The sequence below is a fragment of the Pelodiscus sinensis genome, chromosome 32 (assembly GCF_052426305.1).
Source record: "Pelodiscus sinensis isolate ZL-2025 chromosome 32, ASM5242630v1, whole genome shotgun sequence".
Taxonomy (NCBI): Eukaryota; Metazoa; Chordata; order Testudines; family Trionychidae; genus Pelodiscus; species Pelodiscus sinensis.
In genome coordinates, this window is record NC_143083.1 from 4,461,137 (window position 1) to 4,475,123 (window position 13,987).

Below are 13,987 nucleotides of genomic sequence, written 5' to 3' on the forward strand. Positions count from 1 at the left end.
GTTGCCAGCCATGGCCCTTACACACATTGCAGGTTCCCCCCCCCCCCCGCTCACAGCCCAGGGCAGACAGTTTGCTTGCCCCAGGGCCCAGCCACGGGCCCAACAGGACCCTGTGCTGGGGAACAAAGGGTGGGCGGAGCCACCAATGGCCCTACCCACTATTTGTCTCCAGTCTCAGGGCCTTGGCGGAGCTAGCAGCATCCGTCACCATCTCCGACGGGCTGAAGGGCCTGTTGCTACCCAGGGAGTGGCAGGGCCGGTTCACGCAGGGCCGTGTGTGCAGGTAGCTAGGACCATGCACCCACGTCGGGGAGCGGGTTCTCCGTCCTCTGCACTGCTGGGTGCTGGTGACGCAGCATGGGGTGCTCTCTCTCCTGTGCCAGAACAGGGCCCACAGGCGTGGCGTGGGGCTACAGATGCCCTCCCCTAACCCACTCCCCCTGGCTCCATCCCAGGCCTGCATCTTCCAGGGATTTGTTTTTTTCCGGCCCCTTCTGTGCCTGCCTTTCCCTTCTCACGCCCCCCGGCTGTGCCCCCCCAACTTCCCCACTGCCCCCCCGTCCTCTGCATTGGGACGAGGATTTTAACCGGAAGAGAAAATGGCAGCGGAGCAAATCAGTCGGGGTAAGCACACGGAGACGGTAACAGGAGCCGAAAATGCCACCCAAGGCCTCGGATTCACTGACCTGTTGGAGATGTTAACAAGGATGGAAAATGGCAGACACCTGTCCCGTCTCGTTACCCTGTGGAGACGCTGACGGGGCCTGCGGACACAGCCCAGGTCCAGGGCCCGGCCGTTCCCCGAGCGGGGCTGGGAGGGGCGTTCCTGCAGGAGGTAACTGAGGACAGTGGTCGCGCATCGGGGTGTAGTGGAGAAAAGGGACCGACGGCGGTAACGTGGCACAGACTCTGCTCTGCCAGTCCTGCTGGTGCCCCGTCCCCTGCCCTCCCCAGAGAGACCGAGCACCGAGGTCAGAATCTGAGCCACACTTCCCTGACTCCATGGCGGGAGGGGAGTTTGGGACCAGCCTCTTCCTGGCAAGATGGGCTGGACACCCCAACTTCTGCAGCTGTCAAAAGGGGCTTTTCAAATGCCCCCAAGTTTTCTGTTTCCTTGATGCCCAACCCAAAGGACGGGGAGGCTTAGAGCGCTTAAGACTAAGCAGCGTCAAATGGCTCAGTACAGAAGCTCTCTGCCAGGGCCCTCGGGTTCAGCCGGGAATGGGTCTCGGGGCGGCAGCAGGACTCTGGGAAGCTGCTTTCCTGCGGTCGAGCCCTAGGTCACTGGCTGGGGCAGCATCCAGTCCCCTCTCTGGGCCTCATTTGATCTGTGTGTAAAATGGGTCCAATGCTGCTGGGCTGAGTGTGGCCACTGCCCTCTGCTGGAAGGGACGAGAACGGCTCCCTGTGTGTCCGTCTCCTCACCAGACACCGTCAGCTCGAGCCCCGCGTTTCTGCAGCAGGAGGCTCTGCCCGGTAACCCCTCTGCGCCGGGGCAGGCTGACCTCCCATGGGTGCAGCCCAGAGGAAAGCCGGGCAGCTGCCTGGCTGCAGATTTACCGCTCGGGGGCTGGGCCCTGACCTGTGGGCTCCTGCTGGGCGACGCTCTCTCCCTGGGGGCCCCCGCCCAGAGCTGCCCTTGGCTGTTCAGCGTCCCATGCGGATTACTGACTCGGTGCCCTGGCAGCCTCCTGCTCCCAGCCTGTGCTGGCTCCCGCAGCAGCCCAGCTGCGCTGTGGAGAGAGGCCTCGGTTAATTACACACAGGAGCCAGGGAAGGCGAGTCAGTCAAAGGGGCCTCCAGATCTGCCACCTTGGCTCTCAGCCTCAGTCTCCCCCACAGCCTTCCCTCTCCCGGCTGCTTCACTACCGCCTCCCTTCCTCCGCATGGCTCAGGTCCATCAGCCAACAGCATCTCTGCCTTTATCAGCCATCCATCTACAATATTTATCTACGCTCCTCTGCCGTATCACCCGGGTCTCTCCACACCAGATCTGTCTGCTGCAGCTCCACAGATTTTTTAACAATTCCCTGGGCACCTAGGACGTCGCTGTGCATTTATGGTTACGGCAGGGATAGAATTCCAGATTCTTCTGCTCCACAAGCGCCGGCTTCTGCCGCTTGACCCACCTGAGAATTTCTGTAAGCACTAGAGGGCTCATGACACACAGCTGTGACTTCCTGGTTCCATCCCATAAGGGGCAGCAGAGCATATAAACACTAACCAGTTCAAGGCAGTGTTTAGTCTCTGCAGAAGCTCTCCTGCTCATGGCAGCAATGAACTGGTGAGAATGCACCGGTTGGCTCTGAATGGTGATGTGAAATGCAGTGTCTCTTGTTCCTATCCCCTCTGGGGCAGTAATAAAAAATGGGCACCAAACCCATGTAATTAGAGTTGACATTTTTAAAAAGTGAGGGTTTTATGTCAGTGAAAAAAAATGGCTTTTTTCACTAAAATAAAATCTCATCAACCTGCCGACGCTCTCAATTTGTTCCCCCCCCCATGACTATTCTATCAGCATTGTTATTGACTCTCTTATAAGAACCGTTGATGAAAGAGTGATTGAGATTTTTCACTTGCCAACTCCTGCTCATGTTTTTGGTAAACAAGAAATGTCAACAGCTGTTTTTTAATAACAGTTCTGACCTCTATGATTAAAACTTGCCATGAAAAACACGCCTGTGCTTTTGCATCCTGCAGAAGGGAAGCCACCGCAGAACCCTTTTCATTTTTCGCCATTAAAAACAAAATCTCTAACCACCAGCTCTTCCTATGCGGCTCCTTTGGTTTGATGAGGTTCCTGGCTCTCACGCCAGCGGCCATATCGCTGTAAGGTGAAACCTGCCAGCATCGATTGGGTTTATTGTAGCGCTGGTTTATTACACTCAGCAGAGAGACCCGGGGCTGGCTGAGCCATGAGCCCAAGGCCCGGGGGATGCTGCCTCTCTTTGCAGGCGCCTCGAGGGCTGTCCAGCTCGCACCTTCCAGCAGCCCCGACACCACACAAGGGGTGTCCTCACTGACCCAAGAAGGGCCGCATGAGGAGCAGAGAGCCTGGTCTCTCCACTGGCACCTCCCTGCCCCACAGGTCCGGCTGCTCCTGCTGCTCGGCCCCAGGAACTCAGCAGCCTTGTCAATTTCAGGGCTCCAGCAGGACACCAGCCCCTGATGCAGGGCTCCTGCCCTGAAATTGACAAGAGAGCCAACAGCTGTGCCTACGCAGACTTGCACCGGCAGGCGTCTCACCCCTCTCCTGGAGGTGGAGCTGTTATGGGGGCGCAGTGGGGCGCTTACGTGGGCGGGAGGAAGGCGGTGGGGTAGGCGCTGACACAACTGGGTGGAGATTAGCTGCCTCCTGTTGCCCTGTTTAGCGGAGAGCAGCCCGAAGGGGCCAGGAACCGGCCGCAAAGCGATGGCCGGGATGCTGATGCGCTCGCTCCGAGCCTGGACCCTTGGGACTGGTGGGAATTTCAGACCTAGACTCCGCGGGTTCGTGTCCTGCTGAGCAGCACCCCCCGGGCGCCTCCATCTCTCTGTGGGTGCGTCGGCCCTGCAGCAGGCTCGTGCGCCGGCTTACCGCGGTCCCGACCCCCGACTCGCCAGCTAGTGCAGACGGAACCCCCCCTCCCCACGCTGCCGGGCGTGCAGCGCAGACCAGTCCGCTGCCGCCTCCCCCCCCGGGCCTGCCTCTGTTTGTAGCTAGCCCAGAGAGCCAGGGCTCAACCGTTTTGTTCTGAGCCCCCCCGCCCCATACGAGCGCCGCGGCTCACCTGAGCCACAGCAGCGGGCTCTGCAGATAAAAGCCAGGGCCGGTGTGAGGGGCAGCGAGCGGGGCAGCGAGCAGAGCAAATGCCCCCCCCCCGCCCCCAGCTAAGTTGCTCAGGCGCTGGCCTCAGGCCCCGGTGGCAGGACTCCGGGCCCCAAGCTGATGCCGGCGCTGCCTGGAGGGCCCCCGGAAACCTGCCCTCGGCTCCCAGGGGGCAGGGCTGAGAGCCGCTGCCATTGAGCTCACTCACCTTGGCTGAATTTGCAAGCAACAGGATTTCCTGTCCCCTCCGGGAGCTGGTGGCTGCCCGGGAGCCCCCCCCGCCCCCCCAGCCGCTCTCCCGAGCATGCACCGGAGGAGGGGAGGGGAGGGGAGGGGAGTTCAACCCAGCCCGCAGGCAGGGTGGGCCGCGTAGCCGGGATCCCACCTGCCGGCCATTCCCGCCATCCTCCCACCCGCCACCGTGCACGGGCTCACACGCACGTGCACACACGTGCTCACTTACATGTGTGTGTTCACACGCACGCCTCCCTTTCCAGAAACTCATCTAAAGTACCCCCCCCCCCGCACGGGTGTTCACACGCACGCACAAGCCCGAGCCCACTCTGCACCCCCCCCCCGCGGACCCCGACATGCCCAGCCCCCCATCTCTGCACCCCTCACCTCAGCCCTCGCCCCGTCCATGTCTGAGCCGCAGCCCCCGCTCACGAACGGCTCCGGCCGGCGACGCTGCGGCTGCTTTGTTCTCAGCCCGGCGCTCCCCCCCCAGCCACCGCCGCCTCGGAAAACGCTGCTGAGCGGGCGGGATTTAAGGAAGCTCTGGAGCCCGCTTCGCAGGGGAATGAAGGGAGGAGAAAGCGCCCTCGGAACCCCGCGCGTCTGTGCCCCAGATGGCTCCGTTCCGGGCTGTGTGCGCGTGCACGCGGGGGGGGGGGTGCGTGTGACAGCCGTGCCCGGCTGCCAGGGGGCTGTGAAATCACCAGGCTGGCCGGCCAGCGCGTTCCTGGACAGGCTCAGTGTCTCCATGGGGACTTCCCGGGACGGCGTCCCTAGGAGATGGGGTGCGAGGGGGCTGGGCGCGGGGGCGGCAGGGAGCTGGGCGCGGGGGCCGGGGACCAAGCGGGCGCCTCTCGCGGCCCCAGAGCGGCGCCGTTACACGCTGGTCACACTGGGGCGGGCGCCATGTGCGAGGGGCCCAGAGCCCAGCGGCCGGCCTGCCCCAAACAGCTCCCGGGAGGAGCCCGGGGACAGCGGATGGCCCCGGACAGCGATGCAGTAAATGTGGCTCCAGTCGCCTGCCCGATCCCCAGCTCGGGAACCTACTGCCTGCCCCCAAGTGGCCCTGGACAACGCCAGCGGGTTAGTGCCCGTCCCTACCCATTGGACGCCTGCCACAGGCCACATTGGCGGCAGGACACGGGCAGCGTGGCTGAGCCCTGTCGAACGTCTGCCATGGGCCACATTGGCGGCAGGACATGGGCAGCGTGGCTGAGCCCTGTCGAACGTCTGCCACAGGCCACATTGGCGGCAGGAAACGGGCAGCGTGGCTGAGCCCTGTCAAACGTCTGCCACGGGCCACATTGGCGGCAGGACATGGGCAGCGTGGCAGAGCCCTGTCGAACGTCTGCCACGGGCCACATTGGCGGCAGGAAACGGGCAGCGTGGCTGAGCCCTGTCGAACGTCTGCCACGGGCCACATTGGCGGCAGGACATGGGCAGCGTGGCAGAGCCCTGTCGAACGTCTGCCATGGGCCACATTGGCGGCAGGACACGGGCAGCGTGGCTGAGCCCTGTCGAACGTCTGCCACGGGCCACATTGGCGGCAGGAAACGGGCAGCGTGGCAGAGCCCTGTCGAACGTCTGCCATGGGCCACTTTGGCGGCAGGAAACGGGCAGCGTGGCAGAGCCCTGTCGAACGTCTGCCACGGGCCACTTTGGCGGCAGGACACGGGCAGCGTGGCAGAGCCCTGTCGAACGTCTGCCACGGGCCACTTTGGCGGCAGGGCACGGGCAGCGTGGCAGAGCCCTGTCAAATACCTGCCACGGGCCACCTCCCACCATCTGAGACCCCCCCACCCATCCCACATCAGGCGCCAGCCATGGTATTCCAGCGATGGGCTGGATTCCGCCTTGCATGGAACGAGATGGGGTGGAAACGCCTTAGCAAGTCGTTGACACATGCGGGCCCTAAAATAACCCCTCACGGCCCATCCAGGCTGACCCAGAAGGGAAAGTGTCATGCCGCCGTTTTCCTCTGTTGAGGATGGAACATTCCACAGCTCATGTTACCAAGGGGCTGACCAGGGCCGGGAGCCAGCCTGGCTCAAAGTCCCTATTAGCGGGGAATGCAGCTCCCTTAATTAAAAACCAAAAATAGCCGGAAATTCCACTCCCAGCGCGTCCCTGCTCCCTCCTCCCCACGTCCCCTCTTCTGATTTCTTCTGGCAGGCGGCTGGGGAGGGGCAGATGGGGTGAAGCGCGCAGGACGCACCCCGACCGCCCGTAGGGCTGCGCTCCAGCAGCGACGCTGGGATCTGGCGCCAGTTTTCTCACGGTTCAGGCCGGGGCTTGGTTTCAGCCCCACCTCTACGGCGAGGCAGGGTCCTCGGCCAGGCAGGGGGCCATGCCGAACCTCCCTCTGCCCCCAGGCTGCTCAGCAAAGGGGCGGGGGAAGCACTCTTCTTCCCAGCCTGATTTTTTCTGACGTTTCAGAAATGTTCCCCTGGTGCCGCAGGACAAAGCCCGAGACCCTTCCAGGGGCTTGGGGCTCTGCAGAGCGTGAGCCAGCCAGCAGTCCAGCGGTTGGGGATGGGAAGCCGGCGGGCACTTCCCGCGGCTGACAGTTCCCGGGGCAGGGCCTGGCTCTTTGGTGGCCCAGGGCCCAGGCCTGCTTCACCACCAATCAGGCTACTCAGAAAAGTCTGTCCGGACGGGACCAGCCACTGTGCCCTGGGCCCAAGGGCCCCTTCTTGGTTTGACCAACTGGCATTTGTTGCTGAAAAACCAGTTTGGTGCTGACCTGAGCGGCTCCCCTCAGGACCCTGGCGGGTGCCATATCAGCAACGAGGCTCTGCCAAGCACCCAAGGGCGACAGTGACTGCCCTGAACAGAGGGTGCCGTGGCCAACAAGGCTGGTACATAGGGGCTTCTGCTGGGCATGGATAATGGTCCTCTGGGGAACCTCCACAGTGCTGGGGCCCTTCTGCCAAGGTCCCCTCGAATATTTTCATCCCTGTGCAGAATAAATTTTGTTCCGTACACCAAGGCCTATGTGGATGTGCACCACCAGTAAAACCACATCAGTCGGGTGTGGGCGCTCTGCTAATCAGCTGGGCAGCACCTGCCTCTCCCTTGGGTGGCCGCCCAAGTGCTCAGCTTCCAGGGAACACTGCCCTCGGCGTGAGGGCCGGCTCTGAGGAAGCCCTGGGTGCAGGGTGCTCTGGAAGGGACATGGGTGGGTAGGTGGGACAGAGAAAGGAGGGTGCAAGGCAGCGGTAGCCCGGCATCCTGGCTGTTCTGCTCCCGTGCACAGCCCCCCAGGGGGCACTGAAGCAGGGTCTCAACTTAGGGCAGTTCTGGGGGGGGCAAAAGGCCTCAGCTACGGATGGGCTGGGGTGGGAGCCGCCACCCCTCGCACCGCGCTGAGCTCCCACGGACAAACCCCGGCCCCCAGGGCTGAGCCAGCCCCCCTGAAACGGGCCAGCTGGCAGCACGGCCCGAGTATCCTGGCAGATCTCCTGGGCCGGGGGGGGGGGGATCCTGGGCAAACCCGGACAGGGGGCAATGCCGCCCCCAAACGGTACGCGCATGCCAGGCCTTGGCCCACACAGGGCCCCTGGCAGCCAGTGCTCCGCTGTGCCGCCCCACGGCCCCGCACGCCCTGTCCCAGTGCAGAGGCAGGAGCCAGCCCCCCAGAAGGGCACAGGCCTTTGGGTGCAGCCCCCCCCACTTCAGAACCCCCCAGCTCTAGTGCCAGGGGGCTGGCGAGTCAGGGCCAGTCCCAGCCGGCGTGAGGAACAAGACGGAGTGAAACTGCCCGTCCCCAGCAGACCGGTCCTGGCAGCTCGCCCAGCGCCCGCCACAGGCACCGCGCTCCCTCCTCCGGCCCCGCAGCGCCAGGGCTGCCCTGCCCATGCCACCCGGGGGGGCCTGTTGCACACAACCCAGCGGCAGCCTGCCCCCGCCTAGTGCCTGCCCTGCGCTCCCTGGCCCGAGCGGTGCTGCAGGCAGCCGGCTAGCCCAGCACCGCCCCCCCGGCTCCTCTTCCCAGTTCCCTGAGCCCCCTCGGCAGGAAGGCAGCCGCCCCCCCGCTGCTCGGCACGAGGGATGCGGGTCCCTCCTGCCTGCCGCGCTGCCCTACTTTGTCCCAGCTAATACCACGCCGCCGCCGCCGCTCCCCCCACCAGATGACAGCACCAGCCCAGAGGGGGAAAAGTGGAGCTGGGGGGGATTAGCAAAGGCTCCGCGTGGGAGGGAGACCCAGAGGGGAGGCACTTTCTGCTTCTTCAGCTGGGGGGGCGTCGCTGTTCTCTACCACCCCAGCGGTAGACTGGCCCTGGACTGCGGGCGGCCGAGCCGAGCCCTTTCCCCGCATGCCCCCTGCACCCCAAATGCAGCCTCCCCCCCCCCCACTAGCACTCCCCACCCTCCTCACTAGCACCCTCCGAACGCAGATGGTTCTGCCAGAGGGTTTCAACAAAAATCCCAGACACACTTGACACGACATCACAATCGACACCCCAGCTGATCTAGAACACCCCACAGTTCTAGTGTCTCCATGTGTTTCCCGGACAGAAAGCTCCAATGCTGGACTGTCCCGTTCAGAACCAGACAGCCGGCCACCCCTCGAACGCTCCCCCCCCAGCCCCACCCCCGCAAACCCAAGCCCTGGCCTCAAAACCACCCTGCCCCTCCCCCTCCCCCTGAAATTTGGCCCCGAGGGCATCACAGATCTGGGGCCATGGCTGAATGGCTGTGCTGCCCAGTTCACCTCCCCAGCCAGCGCCTGGGGCCCTGAGACGAGCTGCACAGCCCTGCCCGTATTTCTACCCCCTTTGGAAGCAGGAAGGGGCAGGGGGTTGGTGGGGGCTGCTCTGGAGGTGGGGGCTGCTCTGCAAAGAGGAGTAACGGTATTTTGAATTAGGAGCTTTAATTCGAACTACCTAGTTGGTGCCGTGTGTAGCCGCGCGGCACGGAGTCCGCACTAGCGGACATTTAAAAATGGCGGCGCCCGGCTATATGGAAATGAAGCTCGGGAAATTCAAATCCTGGGTTTCATTTGCAACTCCGGTTGCCTACATACCACCCTACTTTGAACTAGGGTGGTCGTGTAGACATACCCTGAGGGAGTCAAAGTCTGCTTTTCTTGAAGTCCAGGGTGTGTATTTTGCTACTCTCCTTTCTTCCTTAGGTCAGGACCCTGAAATGGACCATCTCATGATCACTGCTTCCCAGGCTGTCACCCACCTCCACTTCCCCTACTAGTTCCTCCCTGTTTGTGAGCAGCAGGTCAAGCTGCCCCTGGTTGGTTCCTTCAGCACCTGTACCAAGAAGTTCTCCCCAACATTCTCCAAAAACGTCCTGGATTGTCTGTGTCCTGCTGTATTGGTCTCCCAGCAGATGTCGGGGTGATTAAAGTTGCCCACGAGAACCAAGGCCTGCGATCTGGAAGCTTTCCTCAGTTGTCCAAAGAAAGCCTCGTTTACCTCATCCACCTGATCCGGTCTATAGCAGACACCAACCATAACATCACCCCTGTCGCTTCCACCTCTACACATAACCCATAGACGCTCAACAGGCTTTTCTCCCTCTAAATACTGGAGCTCTGAGCAATCATACTGCTCCCTTACACACAATGCAACTCCTCCTCCTTTTCTCCCCCGCCTGTTCTTCCTGAACAGTCTATACCCTTCCATGCCAGTGCTCCAGTCATGCGAGTCACCCCACCAAGTCTCCGTTATTCCAATCAAATCATAGTTCTTCGACTGGGCCAAGGCTTCTAATTCTTCCTGTTTGTTTCCCAGGCTTCTCGCATTTGTGTACAAACACCCGAGATAACCAGTGGATCACCCGGCCTTCTCCATCCGAATAAGGGGTCCTCCTTCGTGCTCGTTCCTCCTTGAGATTCTTCCCGGTGTCCGGCTTCCTCATTTACCTCAGGTCACCGTCCCCCAATGAACCTAGTTTAAAGCTTCCTCACTAGGTTTGCAAGCCTGCCCGCAAAGATGCTCTTTCCGCTCTATGTCTACACTACCCCCCTAGTTCGAACTGGGGGGGGGGGTAATGTAGTCATACGAGGCATACAGCTAGTTCGGATAGGAAGCCTAATCCGAACTAGCTAGTTCGTGCCGCATGTAGCCGCGCGGCACGCAGTCCGAACTAGCCGGCATTTAAAAATGGCGCCAGCCGGCTTCATGCAAATGAAGCCCGGGAAATTCAAATCCCGGGCTTCATTTGCAACTCCGTATGACTGCATTACCCCCCCCAGTTCGAACTAGGGGGGTAGTGTAGACATACCCTTGGTTACGTGGATCCCATCTCTTCCTAGCAATCCTTGTGCCCGGAACAGAGTCCCATGGTCGAAGAAACCAAAGCCCTCTCTCCAACACCACCTGTGCAACCACACATTTACTTCCTCGATTCGATGATCCCTACCCGGACATTTTCCTTTAACCGGAAGGATGGATGAGAAAACCACTTGTGCTTCAAATTCCTTGATCCGTCTTCCCAGCACTACATAATCTGCTCTGACCTGTTCAAGGTCATTCTTGGCCGTATCGTTAGTTCCTACATGGAGAAGCAGGAAGGAGCAGCGATCTGAAGGGTTGATCACTTTGGGTATGTCTACACTACAAAGTTAATTCTAAATAACAGCAGTTATTTCAAATTAACTTTAATAGCGTCTACACAGGCAAACCGCTATTTCGAAATAAATTCAAAATAGTGGAGCCCTTATTTCGAATTTGGGAAACCTCATTCTACGAGGAGTAACGTCAAATTCAAAATAGCTATTTCGAATGAAGTGCTGTGTAGACACTTAATTCGAAATAGGGGGCCTCTGGCCCTTCCCAGGGAGCCCTGGTGGCCACTCTGGGCACAACCAGGAAAACTTACTCTCCTTTCCCCCAGCCCCGGAGCCATTAAAGGGGTAGACCCTGGCCACAGTGCCTGTGCCAGCTCCAAGCCTGCCAGCCCAGAGCCATCAGTGGCCCAAAACATGAGCCAGCAAGCCACTGGCAGCCAGCCCTCCACCGCTCCCCAGGAGCAGTCTGCCAGCTCCCAGGAGCCTGACAGGGGCCGGAGAAAGTGGCATGTCCATGATCTCCGCACTAGATGGAGGAATGTGGCCGTCTATGGCAGGATAGCTGCCAGACTGGCCACCAAAGGCCACATGCGAACCCAGGAGCAGGTCTGCATGAAAGTCAAGTTGGTCTGGTGAGACCCCCAACCCTGAGCCCTGAGCTTCCCCTCCCCCTTCTTCCCCTTGCTTCCCCCTTCCAGCTCCCTCCTCCAAGGTTTCCCCCTCCCCTCTCCCACCCTCTCTCTTCCCCTCTCCCACCTCCTTTTCCCAGTCTCCCCAGAGGTTCATCCCCTCCCCAGTTTTGTTCAATAAACCCAGTTTCTATTATTGAACATACGTGTCTTTTATTTGACATCAGGAAGTGGGGCTAGGGAGGGGTAAGCAGAAGGACATGAGGGAGGAATGGGGCACGAGCCCCCGGTGGGGAGGACCAGGGAGGCTCTGAGGGCTCCTCGGGGTGGACGCTCTCCCACAGGGCCTCCTGGATCCTGACAGCCCCCTGATGCACCCCCCAGATGGCAGCCTGCAGCAAGTGCAGCTGGGCTGATGGCAACGACCCCACGAGACGCACCGAGTGCTGGGGCCGAGTGCTGTGGTGTCCCGAGTGCGGGCACTCAGGGCACTCCAAGCCAGGACTGCTTTGCTGTCCCTCATCGACGTAGACAAGCAAGTGGGGAACCCTGAGAACTGTCTGTCCGGGGTGGGGGTAGGGTCCCTTTAAGCACGAAGCTCAGTTAGCCTCAGGCAGCAGCCCCACACACTAAGTCCTAACCTGATGCCCTGCCGGCACTGGTTCCGGCCAGCCTTAACTTCGGTTCAGGATCCACTCAGTGTGGACGTGCTATTTCAAAATATTGTTTGTGTGTAGATGCGTTATTTCGAATTAGCTTAATTCGAATTAACTCTTTCAAATTAAGTTAATTCAAAATAGCGCTGTAGTGTAGACATACCCTTTGGGAAGGCTCTCAGTCACATCCTGAATGGGAGCTCCCGGTAAGCAGCACACTTCTCGAGACTGCAGGTCTGGACGGCAGAGGGATGGCTCAGTCCCTCTTAGGAGGGAGTCCCCGACCACCACCACCCGTCTTCTTCTTTTGGGGGGGTGGTCGTGGAACCCGCATCCCTAGGACTGCGCATGCCATGCCTTCCGGTAGATGGTGTTCCCTTCAGATTTCTTCCCTGAGAGGTCCCTGCCGGTATTCTCCACCGCAGTGCCTGTGGAGAGAGCCTGCTAGCGGTTATTCGCCTCTACGGGAATGGGGGAGACCCGAGTTGGCCTTCTCCTTCTAGAGGTCACTTGCTGCCAGTTCTCTTCCTTGTCCTGAACTGCTCTGGCTGGCTCTTCACCCTGCTGTGCCTGCAGGATCAAACGCCGCCTTCTACCGAGGAAGTCGTCACCCTCTCTGATGGAACGGAGGGTCCATACTTGGGCCTCAAGTCCTCACATTTCCCCCCCAATGGATCTGGAAATGGTGGAGGGGCGGCCAGGCCTAATCCCTGCCCCCCGCCCCTCCTCCCAGTTCCACAGCGACTCCCCCAGAGCAGGGCGCGTCTTTGCAGCCGCGTGGGTGCTGCTCCCTGAGCCACTGACTGTAGGGGCCGCCTGAGGCTGCCCAAAGGCACAGAGCCGCGAGCCGCCGGCTGCCTGTTCCCAGCCACTGCCCCCAGCAGACTCAGCCCAACACCCCAGCCCTGCCCTGGGCGGGCTTGAGATCCCTCACCCCCAGCAACGGGCCACACCCGCTGCTGCTGCGGCCTGCCACCACCACGGCCATGACATGTCCCAGGGAGAGGCACCGCTCAGGGCTGCAAGAGGGGCAGGGGGCAGGGAACAGGGTCAGACGTTATGTGGTCAGAACAGTAGAAGAAGAGATGCAGGAGTCTGGGGACAGACGGGCAGGCAGACAGATAGACAGATAGATAGAGGTGTACGGGGATAGACAGATAGACAGAGAGAGGGGGGGGGTGGGGGTGGGGATATATAGATGCGGGGATGTACGGGGATAAATAGATGGGGTGGGGATAGATAGATAGATAGATAGATAGATAGATAGATAGATGGGGTGTGTGGGGGGATATATAGATGGGGGGTGTATGGGTATAGATAGATAGAGGAGGTGTATGGGGATAGATAGATAGATAGAGAGAGAGAGAGAGAGAGAGAGATGGGTGTGCATGGCGGGGTATATAGATAGAGGGAGTGTACGGGGATACACAGATAGATAGAGGGGGTGTACGGAGATGGATAGATAGATAGATAGAGGGGGTGTACGGAGATGGATAGATAGGCAGCGGGGGGTGGGGATAGGCAGCGGGGGTGGGGATAGGCAGGGGGGGTGTACAGAGATGGATAGATAGGCAGCGGGGGTGGGGATAGGCAGCGGGGGGTGGGGATAGGCAGCGGGGGTGGGGATAGGCAGGGGGGGTGTACAGAGATGGATAGATAGGCAGCGGGGGTGGGGATAGGCAGCGGGGGGTGGGGATAGGCAGCGGGGGTGGGGATAGGCAGGGGGGGTGTATGGGGACGGACAGCTAGGAAGGGAGAGGGGCCGTACGGGGACGGATACATCAATCCCAACGATTTTCAAACTCAGGCAGCCCCCAGCAGCTCCCGCCGTCAAGGGGCTTGTTTGACAAACTAGCCACGAGTGATGGGGGGGACTCGCGCGTTTCCAGCCGCTGCCTTTGCTTGGGACCCCCAGGTCCGCTGAGCCCTACTGGAGCTGCACTGGCGCCTCTGCCGTGGGGCGCCGGCGGCCAGAGCACACGGCTGGGCAGCAGGTGCCTGAAACCAAGGGCTGCAGCTGGCTCTGTCCGTGGGAGCAGGGAGCCAGGCCACGGTGCCAGCGTTACCTGCCCTGCCAGCGAGCCGTTCCCCGGGCTCCTGGCACACCGCGGAAGGACTCCGCCAGCCCACAGCA

At 61.0% G+C, this 13,987-nt stretch overlaps 1 protein-coding gene across 3 annotated transcripts in view; it reads right to left on the minus strand.

Annotated features, from left to right (window-relative positions):
* The window catches only part of LINGO3 (leucine rich repeat and Ig domain containing 3), a 91,209-nt gene that overhangs the window by 11,021 nt on the left and 66,201 nt on the right, over nucleotides 1-13,987 (minus strand). Inside the window, exon 1 of one of the 3 annotated variants that reach the window (XM_075903188.2) lies at nucleotides 4,430-4,661. The exons of the other annotated variants lie outside the window; for them this stretch is intronic. The gene's annotated coding sequence lies outside the window, so the exon portion shown is untranslated. Of the gene's footprint in view, nucleotides 1-4,429; nucleotides 4,662-13,987 lie in introns of those variants that run through there. 3 annotated transcript variants of the gene reach the window in all.